The sequence below is a fragment of the Camelus bactrianus genome, chromosome 8 (assembly GCF_048773025.1).
Source record: "Camelus bactrianus isolate YW-2024 breed Bactrian camel chromosome 8, ASM4877302v1, whole genome shotgun sequence".
Taxonomy (NCBI): Eukaryota; Metazoa; Chordata; class Mammalia; order Artiodactyla; family Camelidae; genus Camelus; species Camelus bactrianus.
In genome coordinates, this window is record NC_133546.1 from 26,540,081 (window position 1) to 26,554,999 (window position 14,919).

At 36.9% G+C, this 14,919-nt stretch overlaps 1 long non-coding RNA gene across 2 annotated transcripts; it reads right to left on the reverse strand.

Moving 5' to 3' along the window:
- Positions 1 to 496: 496 nt before the first annotated feature.
- Positions 497 to 11,578, reverse strand: LOC141578347 (uncharacterized). 2 transcript variants are annotated; one of them, XR_012508582.1, is made up of 3 exons: positions 11,428 to 11,578; positions 7,440 to 10,894; positions 497 to 6,274 (listed from the first exon to the last, which is right to left on the reverse strand). It is a non-coding gene; the product is annotated as an uncharacterized LOC141578347 (long non-coding RNA). The 2 variants fall into 2 exon arrangements; XR_012508581.1 differs by having other exon boundaries at positions 497 to 4,245; positions 5,953 to 6,274; positions 7,440 to 11,578.
- Between the last annotated feature and the right edge of the window lie 3,341 nt (positions 11,579 to 14,919).

The window sequence follows — 14,919 nt, forward strand, 5'->3', positions numbered from 1 at the left end:
ACCTATCCACTGAGTTACTGAAACCTGTCCCGGAGCCCCGGGAAGGAAAATAAAGTGTTAGTAGAAGTTTCCTGTAATCCTTCCTCATCATGACATAGGATCCCTTGGGAAATCTGCTGCTGTTTTAGGATTTCTCTACTTGTATGAGGAGTAGTGATTATCTCCCCAATGTCATGTTCTAGGCCCTTTAGCAAATAATCCGCCTCATTCTCACTCAGACGCAGTCTGCAACAGCAGGTCTTCTCAAGTTGCCAGGTCTCTCCCGTTCTAGTTTTACTTTAAAATGGGCACCAATCCATTTCTGTAAATGTTAAAAGTTAGCAGACTGAAGCTGTTTTTTCAAAAGTCCAAACAATGAGTAGATTGCCTTAATTAAGTGAAATCAAACAGCAACAACAAAAGAATCAGATTTAGTATTTTAGAGACGTTATGACAGCATTTCAATTTTTAGCAGCTTTATTGAGGTATAATTTACATACCACAAAATTCATTTCGTATTTGGCATAGCATGGAAACAGGTACCCAACGAAGGGACCTAACTTTGACTTTACTGTTAACAGCTACACATGAAGTGTTTGAAAGAGGAACAGTAAGTACTTTCTGAAAGGTACTTCTGAAAAGCACTTTTGAAAACCATAATGGAGTAAGACGACTAGCTCCTCGTAGTTTCTGCTGGGGTTTCTTATGAAGAGAACACTGCAGTCTGTTCTAGGAAGGCTGTAATAGAAAGTTGGCTGCTTTTTTTTTTTTTTTTATCTCAGTGATGCCTGAGTGAGAAATTATGCTCCTACTGTGATCTGTTTACACAGACACCGGATATATTCCCACCCCTAATCCCCCAGGTTACATTAAGCATGAGGAAAGAGGGAAAAAATGAACAGCAATACTAGCAGGCTAGAAAACAAGGACAATAATATACAGCAGGGAAAACTAGATGAACTGTAGTTATACGCAATACTATAGATGAGTCATAGGAACATAATGTTGTATGCAAAACCAAGCAATAGAAGACTACATATACTACGATTGTTTAGGGATATATGTATATGTAATATACAATAATAGATAATGTGTATATATATATAATAAATTATATAGAAACGTATGGGAATGTTGAACGCAAAATTCGGAATAATTTTATCTAGGGTTAATAAAAGGATGTGACCGAGGAAACACAAATAAATTCACTGGTGTTGGCAATGTTCTAGTTTTCTATCTCGAATGGTGGTTCCGAGTGTTTGTCTTAGTCCATTCGGGCAGCTGTAATACAATACCACAAACTGGGTGGCTTAGAAACAAGAGAAATTTATTTCTCACAGTTCTGGAGGTGGGAAGTCCAAGGTCAAGGCACTTGTAGCAGATTTTGGGTCTGGTGAGAGCCTGCTTCCTGGTTCCGTCTTTTCACTGAGTCCTCACATGGTGGAGGGGGCTACGGAGCTCTGTAGGGTCTTTTTATAAGGCCACTAACCCCATTTATGACAGTTCTGCTCTCATGACCTAATCACCTCCCCTAAACCCCACCACCAAATGCCATCATGTTGGCTGCTGGCTCTCAACATACAGATTTGCAGGGGGAAACAAATATTCAACCTAGAGTAACATTTTAATTACTATGTTTCATAACTTACATATGTATTGCATAATTTTTTAATGTGTGTCAATAATTATATAATTATATCATTGCATGGTACAAACCATGAAATAAACCCAATACAACCCCATAAGTTTTATGAAGTTCCTTAACTTACGTCTTCTTAAATGATATAGAAACAGATTTATATTTCTCATTAAGTCATTCTTTGATAGTATTGAATATTTCAAATGTTAGCATTCAAAAGAAAATATACTCTCCACTTTCCAGCTGTGTGCCAGGGAGAACCACCTATTGAAAATGATAACTTCAGTGAGGGCAAAGAATTTTTTACTGACAATATTTTTGGAGATCATTGCCTTTGGGATTGATTACTCAGTTCTCTTTCTCATTCACCTTTCAGGACTTTTCACTACTCATTAAGCACCTCCATTAGAGAGGAGGGCAAGGAAAGGAGAGGAGGTGAAATTCAAACCTCCCAGTGTTATTTCAGTGTTGGTTAGCAAGCTGTGCTGGTAAGAGCTATAGGATAGACACTGAAATTAATGGCCATGCTAAAATTTTTTTTTGGTTGTTTGTGAAATTGACTTTAAGATGTTCTTTCATATATTACTTAGATAGAGTCCCAAATAAAAATAAACTTTTTGATGAGTTTTGCATCAAGAGACAGAAAACCCATCGTGATTTAAGCAAAGGGGCATTTATTGGCTCTTACAGGTAAAAAGTCCAAGGGCATCGTTGGTTCAGCATATTGAGGATTAGTGCTCAAATTCATTGTTAGAACTCAGCCCGTGTTTCTCCTCTGCCTTCTGGTAGGTTATTTCTGTATCAGGGGGCGGATGAAATCAGAATTGCTTCCTGAAGGTCCAGTTACACCTCTTCCATGAATAAACTCAGTTAAAAAAAAAAAAAGAGGGAATGCTCGCCTCCCAAGCTCCAACAAAAGGTCTCATGGCAACTCAGTGACTCTGACAGGCTCACAGAACACCTTACAAACTTAACCCTCTTGGTCATTTCCGTATGACTCTGTCTCACAAGCGGCACATCCGAAACTAAGCTCTTTGCTTTCGCCTTCAAACCAACTTCTCTGTGTCCATGTTGGTAATTGATGAGTAGGAAGAATTGGGAGGACTGTGACCAGACTTTTCAGAGGATTCCAGCCTGATCAAACCAGTCCAGACACAAGTTAGGCAAGATAATGATAAAGCAAAATCTTTTTAAAAATCTTAAAAAAACAAACATCAAACAGAGAACATAACTAAAGGTTGTGAAGTATCAAAAATTATTTGTCAGAGCCTTGAATTCTTTGAAAAACTATGATGTTTAAAATCCAGCCATCCAAAATGGCTCGTTTAGATCATCTTTGGTGCGGGTTCAAGTCATCTTGGACTGTGTGACCAGACACTGTGCCTATACAATCGGTCAGTGGGTCAATAACTCAGGTTAACCTTGGCTGGTCTGAAGAAATAGCTTTTCTTCTCCAAGTCTTGTAATATTATTATAAGAAGGCTGATAGTTAGCTGGTAAGTACAGTGATGGCTATAGCAGTGGTTAAAGTTGAAATATTTTTGTTCAGGTTGGTAAATACCCCAGCTCTGCCACGTGCCTCCTTAATCCTCCCTGGCACTTCCGCAGATCTCCCCTGATTTATCTACTCGAGGGCTTATGCCTGGGACAACTGAAGAGATGGCAGAGAGGGAGGTTGGGAGCGTGGTTTGGCACTACAGGCATCCACTTCTGCTCGGTCAACAGTACAAGTTGTTAGATATTTTAAATATCATCTGTCTAGAACTTGGAAAATTATTTTCAAAGTGAGCATAAGTATAGAGAGGATGAAGAAGCTAATTTAAATTCATGGTGTTAATACATTTTAATTCACTTAAGTACAGAAGGAAGTTCTGTAATTGTTGTGATCATCTGTGTGAGTTGTTTTTGAAGTGTTTAAATATATCTAATGTATTAACTTTGTGATTTAAATTAAATGAGACTTTTGATTTAAGTACATTTGAAATTATTACTGAAATGGTGGAGATACTTTTGCTAAGTTATGGGTTTTGATTTATTGCTTGTATAGTAGTGTTTTCTGTTAATAGAACTGTAAAATCAATAAACGGATCAATGTACAAAGTACAAACAACAGAGATTATTCTTGTTTAAGAAGGGCTTTTCTTAAATATACGAAATAAGGCTCTCAACACCTGTAACATCCCAGGCTTGCTGTGCATCCCTCAGGCTCCCTTTCCAGTCTGCAAACGTACATTAGAACCGTCCTTCCACGTGTCAAGTAACACACAAGGCCCTGTGAATTTTATCCTTCACATGCCTCTTGTTCATCTTCATCTCCATCTCATTCATCAGGTCAGAATGCAGGTGCTTAGCTGGCCGCAGCACACTGCTTAGGGCCACAGGCTGTCGCCACAAACTGCAATCAGCCGGTACATGTTGGATTTTTTTTTTTCCTTCCTTTCATTTCACACGTTTCAAACTCAGGCATTTTTCTGCTAAAGCTACTTCATAGATTTAAATTTCTGCTCTGAATATAAGAGTTTGGTTTGTTGATTGCAAAATAGACAAATCTAAAGCAGAAAGAGAACTTTAGTGTATCGTGACCTTTGCCTTCTTTCCATGAACTGGCTGCTGGAGAGGAATGGTACCTGTGAGAGACAAGATAGCACAACCAGGTTTGGTGCCAGATGGATGGATTGTTTCAGGACTGTGTCTCCCTGGCTGTATGACCTTGGGTGTGATTAACCTCTCTTAGTTTCATAGGATTATTATGAGGATGAAGTAAGATTACACACACATACACACACACACACACACAAATTAGCACATCCTAAGTGTTCAATGAGCATGGACTCTTGCTATCACACATTCTATCTTGTGTTTCTTGTATGCTCCAGGTTATGGTTCTTTTTCCTTTTCTGTAAGTAAGATATGTCACTTGTCTGATCATTTAGTTGTATATTTCAACCTATTTTCTAGAGAAATTAATCATTATCATCTGTGCAATGTGAATTTTAAGTGAACTGTAAGCTGTCAGTTCCCACCCTATATGTTTGAGCAAACCCATTTACCATGAACATCTCTATATTTTCATGTCATGATTATAAAGCCATGGCATTAATTTGTACATTTTAATCAACCTCGACTAACACACCAACTTTAGGACAGTTAAAATATTTGAGTTCTTAAGATCTTTATAACACAGTTGGATATGTATCATTGTTATAATTTTGATGAAACCATATTAAGCTGTGTTACACAGTTATAAGAGCACTTTTCTACCATGACATTTAAAGAAGTCCAAAGCAAAGAAGTATACTAGAAAAATCTGTGTCCTGTGCCTTTTAAAGGACCAAGTTTCATCGTGATAATGTTTTACATTTCTTCAACGCATTTGATAGTTTTATAGAAATAAAAGTTTATATAATCTTTTAATAATTCCTTCTGCATTGATTATTAAGAATTTATAAAATTATAAATCATTTCATCAATATTAACCTCCCAAAGTATTATTTTTATTTAAAAGGCAGTACCAATGATCAACACCAAGATGTGAGGGACTGGCTGATTTACTCTCAGGAATTACCTGTTTATTAAAAGCAAATGTGGTCATTTGAAAGACTTCTGATTCTAAGGCAAAGAACTACTGTGTGCCAGGCGGGTGAGTGCTTGGCATGTGTCATCACATTTAACCCTCATAAAAATGTTTCTAGGTAGATGTTACATCCCTTTATAGACATAAAACTAGTACTTAGAATGATTATCTGCCCAAATTCATTCATTCAGAAGCAGGGAGAATTTGACGGAATCCGGGTTTTTCTGACTGATACTTCTTCGCTGCCTTACACTGCTTCCTAATTACCCCTTTTAGATAGAAATATTTCTCAGTGGGGAAGCTTCTGGGCACCTTTCCTTGTCAGATGAAATGGGGTCTCTCATAGGCAGATTCTTGGGGATCCATCTTTTTATAATCGTTCGAACTGTTTTAGGGACATGGCTTGGTATCTTTGTAACGTCTGCAGATGCCTATATTAGCTGCATAGGTATGTATAATAAATTCTCAATTATGTTCATGTTATCATGAGTCTCAAAACTGAGATAATCCTGTTCCCAAGGGTATCTCTGTTCCCAAGCCATGGATACAGAGCACGTGAGCCCCATTCCTCTAGAACAGCATCAGCTACAGAAGTCAGAAACCCAGGACTGATTCTTGACCCCTCTTTCTCTCTCACCTTCCATAGAGGATAATCCATCACCTAGTTCTGTTGATTCTGTCTTCTAAAAAGCTATGGAATCCATTCCCTTCCTTCATCTTCCCAGCCAACATGATTGTTCAAGCTACTACCATCCCTTACCTTAATAACTGCAACTGGATTTGTTCAAAGTGTCCCCCCTCATCCTTTCTTGCCCCTCTCCATCCATTCTTCATTGTACATCCAGAGTGATCTTTGGAAACATGAATCTAATAAATTCAGCTCTCTGTTTAAAAGCCTTTGCTTCTCATCATTTTCCCCCCTGGATATCATGCTTTTCATTGCTCTTAAGTTAAAGTCAAATTCTAGCTTTTGATGGGAGGTAGCTTTGAGCGAGGCACATATGCTGATGTAGTGATACAGAAAGGAGTAGTGTCTTCCATGCCTTTTCTCACAGCTTGATATTGCAAAAATTTTCTGTGAACTGCAATGGAAATAAAAACAGATAGTTTTGTAGAAAAATATGATATAGTAAAACGCAAACTAGATGAGGCAGATGGAGACTAATAGTCCTTAGAAGAAATTGAAAAGTTGTCAAGACTTTCCATCACACTCCTCACCAAAAAAGCAACAAAACTAGATGATTTTGTCATGGAACTCTATAGTCTCCAAGAAACAGATAACTACATTATTACTTACATAGTTCAAAGGCTAGAGAGAAAAAAAGTTTCTAAGTTTTTTTTTATAAAGCTAGTATCACACTGATATCAAATTTTTTAAACGCTATTATAATTGAGCTTGTAACAGACATTCACCCTACTCAAGAACTCTAGTCCATTTTTGTGCAAACCTTTGCAAAGATCTAACCAAAATTTGAGTGAACAGAATTAAGCATCATATGAACAGACTTATATGATACGTAGAAGTGCTCTTATACACTTTTGTATGTGTGAATACAATGATATTTAATATTAGGAGACCGTTAATATATTCATTATGTTAATAGGTCACAGGAGAAAAACCCCACAGAGTCATGTCTGTACGTGCTAAAGTCACTTGATAAAATTTAACATCCCCTCATTAAAAAAATCCTGTTATGATATGACTAAATAGAAACTTCTGTAATGTGACAAAGACCTGTGATGACGAACTAGACACATTATCATTGAAGTTAAGGACAAAAAATTTATATTATCTCTATTATTATTCATGGTCGCTCTGGAAGTCTTAGTCTTAGTCTAGAAGACAAGGAAATTATGCAAGAGGAAGAAATGAGTCAGTAAAACTGCACAGGAGAAGGACAATGTATAATTATTTTCAGATGATAAAATTACATATGTGGGCAACTGAAGAGAGCCAACTGAAAAGTTACAGAAGGAAAAAGAGGATAAAGATGGCAGTTTGTAAATTGATATATAAAATCAGCAATTTTCTTAACACAGGAATAATCTGCTAAAAAATAAAAAAGAACTGAAAAATTGTGCTCTACACTGGAAATTGACACAACATTGTAAACTGACTATAACTCAATAAAAAAAATAAAAAAGAAGAAAAGTTTCCATTTACAGTAATAATAACAACAAAGAATTATACACTTAGGAAAATCAAAAAGCAATATCCAATAATAGAAATATGCATTCGGCACTTACCATTGCTATACATTGTTATAAGTGCTTTGAGGAGTTTCTTGTTTCATTCTCAGTACAACTCTCTCCAGCAGGCGCTGTTATTATTTCTGTTTCACTCATGAGAAAAGGGAGGTATGAAGTGTTCACGTAACTCACTCAAGATTATATAAGCTTGGGAGCATGTACTTTGAATTAATAGAATATAATTCCTCCTGGGCAGTGTAATACTCATTGAGGAACATTTTTTTTTTAATTGGAAAAGAAAATCCACTCTAAAAACTTATATTGCTCTTGGTCTGAAGACTCAATATTTTGAAGACATCAGCTCTCACTATTTAATTAATAAATTTAATGTAATATCAATAAAAATGTGAAGGAAAAATTTTAAGTTAGATAAGCTGGATCTTATATTGCCAGATATACTCCAAAAAAGAATAAGTAATAAAGTAATAAGGGAGGAATGGTGCCCTATATTAAAATACGGTATAAATTTATATTAACTTAAATAATTGTGTGTTGGCACTTGAATAAACAAACATATTATTGGAACAATATAAGGACACTAGAAATCCAAATATAAATGAAAACAATTTCTGAAAAAAGGTGATATTTCAAGTCAATGGGAAAATTCATTCCTTGATAAATTGTTAGGTCATATAGGCTGTATCCCTATTTCACTACTTGAATTCAAATAAATTCTAAGTGAACTAAAGATTTCAAAGTAAAAAGTTAAAACTGTGAAACTAGCAGAAGAAAAGTGAGAAACTTTTTAAAAATGTAATTTGCGTGTGTGTGTGTGTGTGTGTGTGTGTGTGTAGGGAGGGGCTTTCCAAGCAAACATAAAACCCGAAAGCCATGAAAAAAAAAAACTGATAAATGTGCTTACAAACACATTTTAAATATAAACAAAATCAAAAAAGATATCAAATAGAAAAAAAATATTTGGAAAAAAAATATGATAGAAAGAGGGCTTATTTCCTTAATATATTAAGAACTTTGTGAACCAATATGGAAAAAGTCAACAACTCCAACAGCAACACAGATAAAAACATGAAAAGGAAGACATTTTCTATCACATAACTTTTTGTATTTTAAAATTTCATATATATAATATAAAACTTTTGAACAAAAATGGAGAATATCATTACTCTGTGATAAACCACCTGCACACATATCTTCTCAAATATTTTCTATGAATTTTTTTTCACAAAATATTGAATTGTGTTTTACAATAATCTATTTTGTTATCTTACACATTATATATATCTGCATGTCACTAAGTGGTCTAGGATACAACTAAATGGCAAAATCATTTTTCCTGTTGTACACATTTGTTCCTAGTTTTTTGTTACTGTGAGTATTCCTTAATTAAAATCTTTGTTCCCGTGTCATTAATTCTTTATGTCAAATAAATTCCCTGAAATAAAATTGCTAGGTTAAAGGGCACATGTATTTTAATCTTTTAAATAATAATTTGGAACATTCTTAGATTGTTCTAATTATACATTCTCAGACAGTGTTTGGGAGGAGCTGTTTCACTAACTTCTTGTCAAAATTGTGTATTACCATTTTAAGAAATGTTAACTAATTAGATCATTGGAAAAAGTACCTTATTGCTGTCTTAATGTTATATAAATAATTACTAATGAGATTGAATTTTATTTAATACATATACTGACTTTTTTTTTCCTTTTGTGATTCTAGACATCTGCTTACAGGAAATAAATGCTGTGTCTGGCTAAAATAACTGTTTGGACAAGAAACAAATGATCTGATCATTTTAATTTCCATAATCACTAGAGTAGATATTCTTGCAATCAGTTTAAGGATAGAGTAAGGTATTCTTGCCATCAGTTACAAACAGCATCTTAACTGAACTCTAAAGTAGTTACTATTAGTCAGAGAAACTACATATGCAGATTAACGAAGCAGTCATGCAAGGAGAAATGCCAGTGAGTCATCACAAAATTTGGATAGTTCTCCAGCGTTTTTGCTGGTGGTAATGTTTTCAACCTCTTTCTATACTTTTTTCTTATGATTTCTTTCCATAGTAAACCTGATCATCTAAAACTCTCCCTTCAACGGAGTTGGTTTCACTTCCAGCAGTCAAAGGAAGACACAAACAGCTCGGTGTTACATAGTCAATTAAACCAAGGTGGAAGAGGGGGAGGGTGGGCACAGTGATAAATGAGCAGTCATTTCAATGTTTTCTTTCCAGAAGAAATCAGAGCCAGATTACACATTATCTCGCCCTGACTTTTAGCAAGATAGATAGCCACGCAGCATTTTCAGGTTCAAATAGTCTCCATCAAAAGAACTAAAACTCTCATCTTTTGGCCACACTGAACTTTCATATTTTTAACTGAAAGGATCAGATTTCTTTTACTCAATAAGAAAGAATTTATTTAAATGACTCTCCCAGTCTTGGGTCTTTAACCAAAATAAAGGCAAACAATGAAAGAAATTAACATCAGCGCTTGATGCAGAGCTTTTTAGAGATGGTCCAAAAAGTGCTGTTTCAGATTCTGAAAGCAATCATTTTACTTGTTATCAGTAGTCCGAGTTCCTGTCCAGAATTTCGTATTTTAGCTGTCTAGTCTTAGATCCCTTGCAGTACTGTAATACATCGTTGGCCTTAAAGCTGAGGCAACGATCACATTAAAAGCATATACTGTTGGAAAAAGAATTCCTTTTGATTGCATCTCAAGTTAGAAATTCACCTATTTGTCGGTCAATATTTCTTTTTAAAAGATTTTTATGTATTACTATAACGATAATTTCTAATGAATAAATTAAGAGCAGAAATATGGAGCGAATGAATTGGGCGGTGGTTTGTTCTTTTCTCGTTAGGGATGTCAATTGTAAAAGCAAAAGTTGTAGGCTTTTGGAGAGGATCTACTGCAAAATCGGTGACACCAGGGTCTAAGTTATCTTCAGTTAAGAACCAGTAAGTACATTATGGTCGCATTCCGTATGAGGTGGAATTAAATTTCAGGTTCAAATCGTTTGTCAGCGCTCTAGAAAATCCAAACGACCTTTCTGATATATGACCCGGATGTTGCCAAACCGTATGATTTTTACCAAGGTAGACGCTCCACTGTGGGCTCAGGACTGGGTCACCTGCAGGGCAGACCGCAGATTTGGTGACTTTCCCGGAACCTGGGGGAGAACGTGCCGCCGGAGAGTGAGCGGAAATCTTCCCTGAAAGGGCCGGGCGGCGGCAGCCCGAACCCCTCCAGCCGGGAGAGGGCACCCCGGCGGGCTGGTGCGGGTAGCCGGCCGCCGCGCGTCCGCAGGTGGAGATGCGCCTCTCAGCGGCGGTGCGCGCCCTCGTGGGTCGGGAGCAGGTGGGAGGATCCCGCCTTCCGCCCCGGCACCGCCCGGGGTCACAAGGATTGTTCTCTCTTGCACTGCCCAGTCAATTTGTCAAGGTCCTGCATCGGATAAATAGCTGTCTCCCCAGACCTGTATAGTGACTAATCCAAATAAATTGCAGTCACTTTTACTGAGCGCTTCAGCGGGCAGCCGGGCTTTAATGGCTCTGCCTCCCAGACCTCCAGGGAAGACTCGCCGCGGCCTCTGCGCGCACCTCGGCGCCCCTGGCCTGCCCCCGAGCCTCTGTCTCCCCTTTCGCGACTTGGGGCCAGTGAGAGCAGTGGCACCCCAGTCCCAGCACGCTGACACGGTCTGCCCTCTGGGGTCCCAGGGCTAAACAGCGAGGGTAAAGCCTCTCGTCATCCTTGGGGGTTGTCTGGGATTTTACCCCCTTGGCCTGGTTGTCTCTCCTCTGGGATCTTGTTTACCCCCCACTTTCCATCCCTTCCCCTGCTGCTCTAAGCCTCAGAAATTTGAAATATCTTCTGCAGCTCACTTGAGCTTTTGGGCCAATCAATTGGATTTACCGATTTCCTCCGAGACCTTTAAAGCTTTGATCCCCAAACTTACAGCTCCATCTCCCCTACTCCCATCCTTCCCCTCTGGGATTCTTCTGGATGCCTGCTCAAAATACCTGCTGGCGCCAGAGGAAATTCACTTGTAACAGATACTCAGCGGGTGTAAAACCAACACTCGGCTTCCAGGGTCACGTTCCTCCCAACCTTCTGCCCCATCAACTTGTCGTTTAGTGAGCGCCAACACCCGGAATTACTGTGAATCCTGAGTGCAGGGCTGGACGATTTGGAACCACTTTAATAGACCCGATGATTGCTATTTAACACGTTGCTTCCGGGACTCTGCTCCGAACAGCCCTGGATTCTTGGCGTCGTGAAATTAACATGAGGCCCAGCATTGGTCCACAGGTAGCTTTTATAAAGGGATCTAGTAGGTCTTCAAACAAACCCCAAACCATCTAAAGTAAAAATGAACTATTTCATTGGCTTCCAAAATCGTTATTTAAAAAAGGCAGAAAAATGTCACATTTTATTTTGGTAATAATCAAACTGCTAGAAAGATTAAGCACGTAACATTATGTTGCAATGGATTTACTTCCAGATATCACTTACATTTCATGTGTGAGGTGAATCATTCATGAAAACATCCATGTTCTATGAATGTTCACCACCCGGAGGTTGAGAGAAATGATAAATATAAGGGGAGACTTTCTTTTCCTAAACATTTCTAAGAATGTCAAGTGTGTTTTATTTGAACAAGTAAAATCATTATTACAAGATTTCTTTTCACAAAAGCAAAATCTAATAGTCCAGAAATAAAATGTTTTTGACTGTTACCAAATCTTATTTTTCAATTTCCTTATCTAATATTTCATTTGTTTCAAATTTTATGCTTTGCAAATCATTTGGCATGCCTATGATTATAATGCCAGGCTCTTAAGCTTTATAAAACACTGAAAAGAAAGTATTTTTTCTTTTTTTAATTGAAGTATAGTCAATTTACAATGTGTTAATTTCTGGTGTACAGCATAGTGATTCATTTATACATAAATATATATTCCTTTTCCTATTCTTTTTCATTATAGGCCATTACAAGGTACTGAATATAGTTCCCTGTGCTATACAGTAGGACCTTGTTGCTTCTCTATTTTATATAGTAGAGTGTATCTACAAATTCTGAACTCTCAATTTATCCTTCACCACTCTCTTTACCCCCTGTAACCATAAGTTTGTTTTCTACATCCATGAATCTGTCTGTTTTGTAAATAAGTTCATTTGTGTCTTTTTTCTCTGCTTTAGATTCCACATATAAGTGATATCATATGATATTTTTCTTTCTTTTTCTGGCTTACTTCACTTTGAAAATAGAGTATATGCTGTGTTTATATCGCTAAACATTTAAATTTGTTGGAGAGATAGTGCATACTCCTGGGTGATTTTATTTGAAAAGTCACCTGAAAATGATTGTCTTTCAATGGTGTGGATGTGGAGTTATTGTCCACTTGGCTCTTCCTTTGTTCTGCAGAGCAGAGCCCTAGGTCTTCAATAAACGTTCACAGTACTTATTTTGATTACTAGCTAAGCGGAAAACCCACACAAAGGCCCTTACTCCAACTTCCCTGTCACCTAAAACAGCTTGAGATCAGCTCAGTTGTTGTGGGGTGCAATTTTCAGTCGTGATCTGTGATGCTTCATAGTTTACTTTCTACTGTGGCATCACTCCTATGGTCATGAACTTCTGGAACACCATTAAGCAGAGATTTTCCCGTTTCATAAATCATTTTCAGAGATCTTGCCTGATTTGTGAGGCAGAGATGGAGTTTAAACAGTGGTCAAAGATAAGGCACAGATCTACCCTGGGAGTTCGTAAAGATCTTCCTGTGGGAAAAGATCTGCCATATTTCAGAGATTTGGAGTTCTTTGTGGAGCCAAGAGTGACATACGAGCTTTGTTACTTGAGGTATTTCTTGTTTATAAGGTTTTCCAGTTTGTTTCTCTGCCAAAAAGAAATGGTAGAATATATCAGCATATGAAAATTGTAATTTAAAGACAGAATTTTCTAGGTTCTTGGAAAGCTAGGATGATTTTATAAGTACCAAGGCAGACATATGAAATATTCAACAAATTAGAGCTAGATGTCCATGTTATAATCGCTGTTTCTTGAACCATCTAGGGAGCGTGAGGGAGGGTCAAGGAGGAAGAGGGAGTGTCTCAGGATTACCAAATTAGATTTCTGAGTTGTCTATTATGGAACTTATTTGACAGTTAAACTGTGCAAGGTCAGTTAACCAACTGAATTTTCTTTTCTCAGTCCAGAGTATGTTATGGGTGACAGAGCATAATGGTGTTGTTCCAGATGTTATTAACTTATCCTGAAAATAAATCATTTTTCAATACCACTCAAAGTAAATGATTAGCTTCAGGTTAATGCTGACAATTCTGAAAACAAAGCTTCATTTTGGTAAAGTTGAAGCAAATTATCGTCCTGTAAGGATAGAAAAATAGTGACAACAAAGGAATGAATAGAGGACTAAGACAAAAACAATAATGCCCATTGGGATGATTGTATCACTTTTGATTATGCTCTTTTGACATAATTTTTTAACAAATCTGTCTTACTTTATAACTTTCTCAGATTTTTTTAAAAGGGAGATTTAAAAAAAAACTCCTTAAAAATAGTTTTGAAATATAGGAATCACATTTTCAAAAAAAATTAGAGCTGACAGTACCATTCTAGTGAGTTTGATATAATTTGTGTAGAAAAGCAAGTAGATAATTTTGCCTCTAAATAATGAAACTAAGCCCAGATAATTCAAACCACCTCTCTGCTTTTTGGAAGAAAAACTTTATTGAGATATAATTCACACACCATACAATACAAAGTGTACAATTCAAGGTTTTTTAGTAGAATTACAGGATTGTGCAAACATTACTACAATCTAATTTAAAATATTACCCCCCCACTCCAGAGAACCCCCCACTCATTAGCTGTCACTTCCATTCCCTTCCTCCCACCCCAGCCCTAGGCAGTCACTAACCTACTTTGTCTTTAACATTTGATTTCTGACTGCAGATTTGTCTATTCTGAACATTTCGTATAAATGGAATTATACACTATGTGGCCTTTTGTGACTAGATTCTTTCACTTAGCATCATTCTTTTGAAATTTATGCCTATCGTAGCATGTTGTCAGTACTTCATTCCTTTTTTATGGTTGAATAACATGCTGTTGAATGGATATACCACATTTGATGAATCCACTCATCAGTTAATGGACATTTGAGTTGTTTCCATTTTTTGATTATTATAAATTATGCTGCTGTAGTCACTTGTGTACAAGTTTTTGTGCTCTGCTCTAATTTGATTCTATATAGTGCCAAGCACTGCTTGATCTGTATGTCCATGTGATAATGTAGAAATGTGCTCTCCACCTTGAAAGAAATAGAAATCTAACCCCAGTTTTCCTGCCCATTTACTAGGTTGTGAGTTGTTTTCTGCGATATATGCATATAATTTAGCACTAAGAAGCACTGTAGGAGTAAAGAGTTATTTAATTTGTGTATTCATTTGAACTAGGAGAAAGGGACCTGGAAAACAGAAAAAAAAATCAT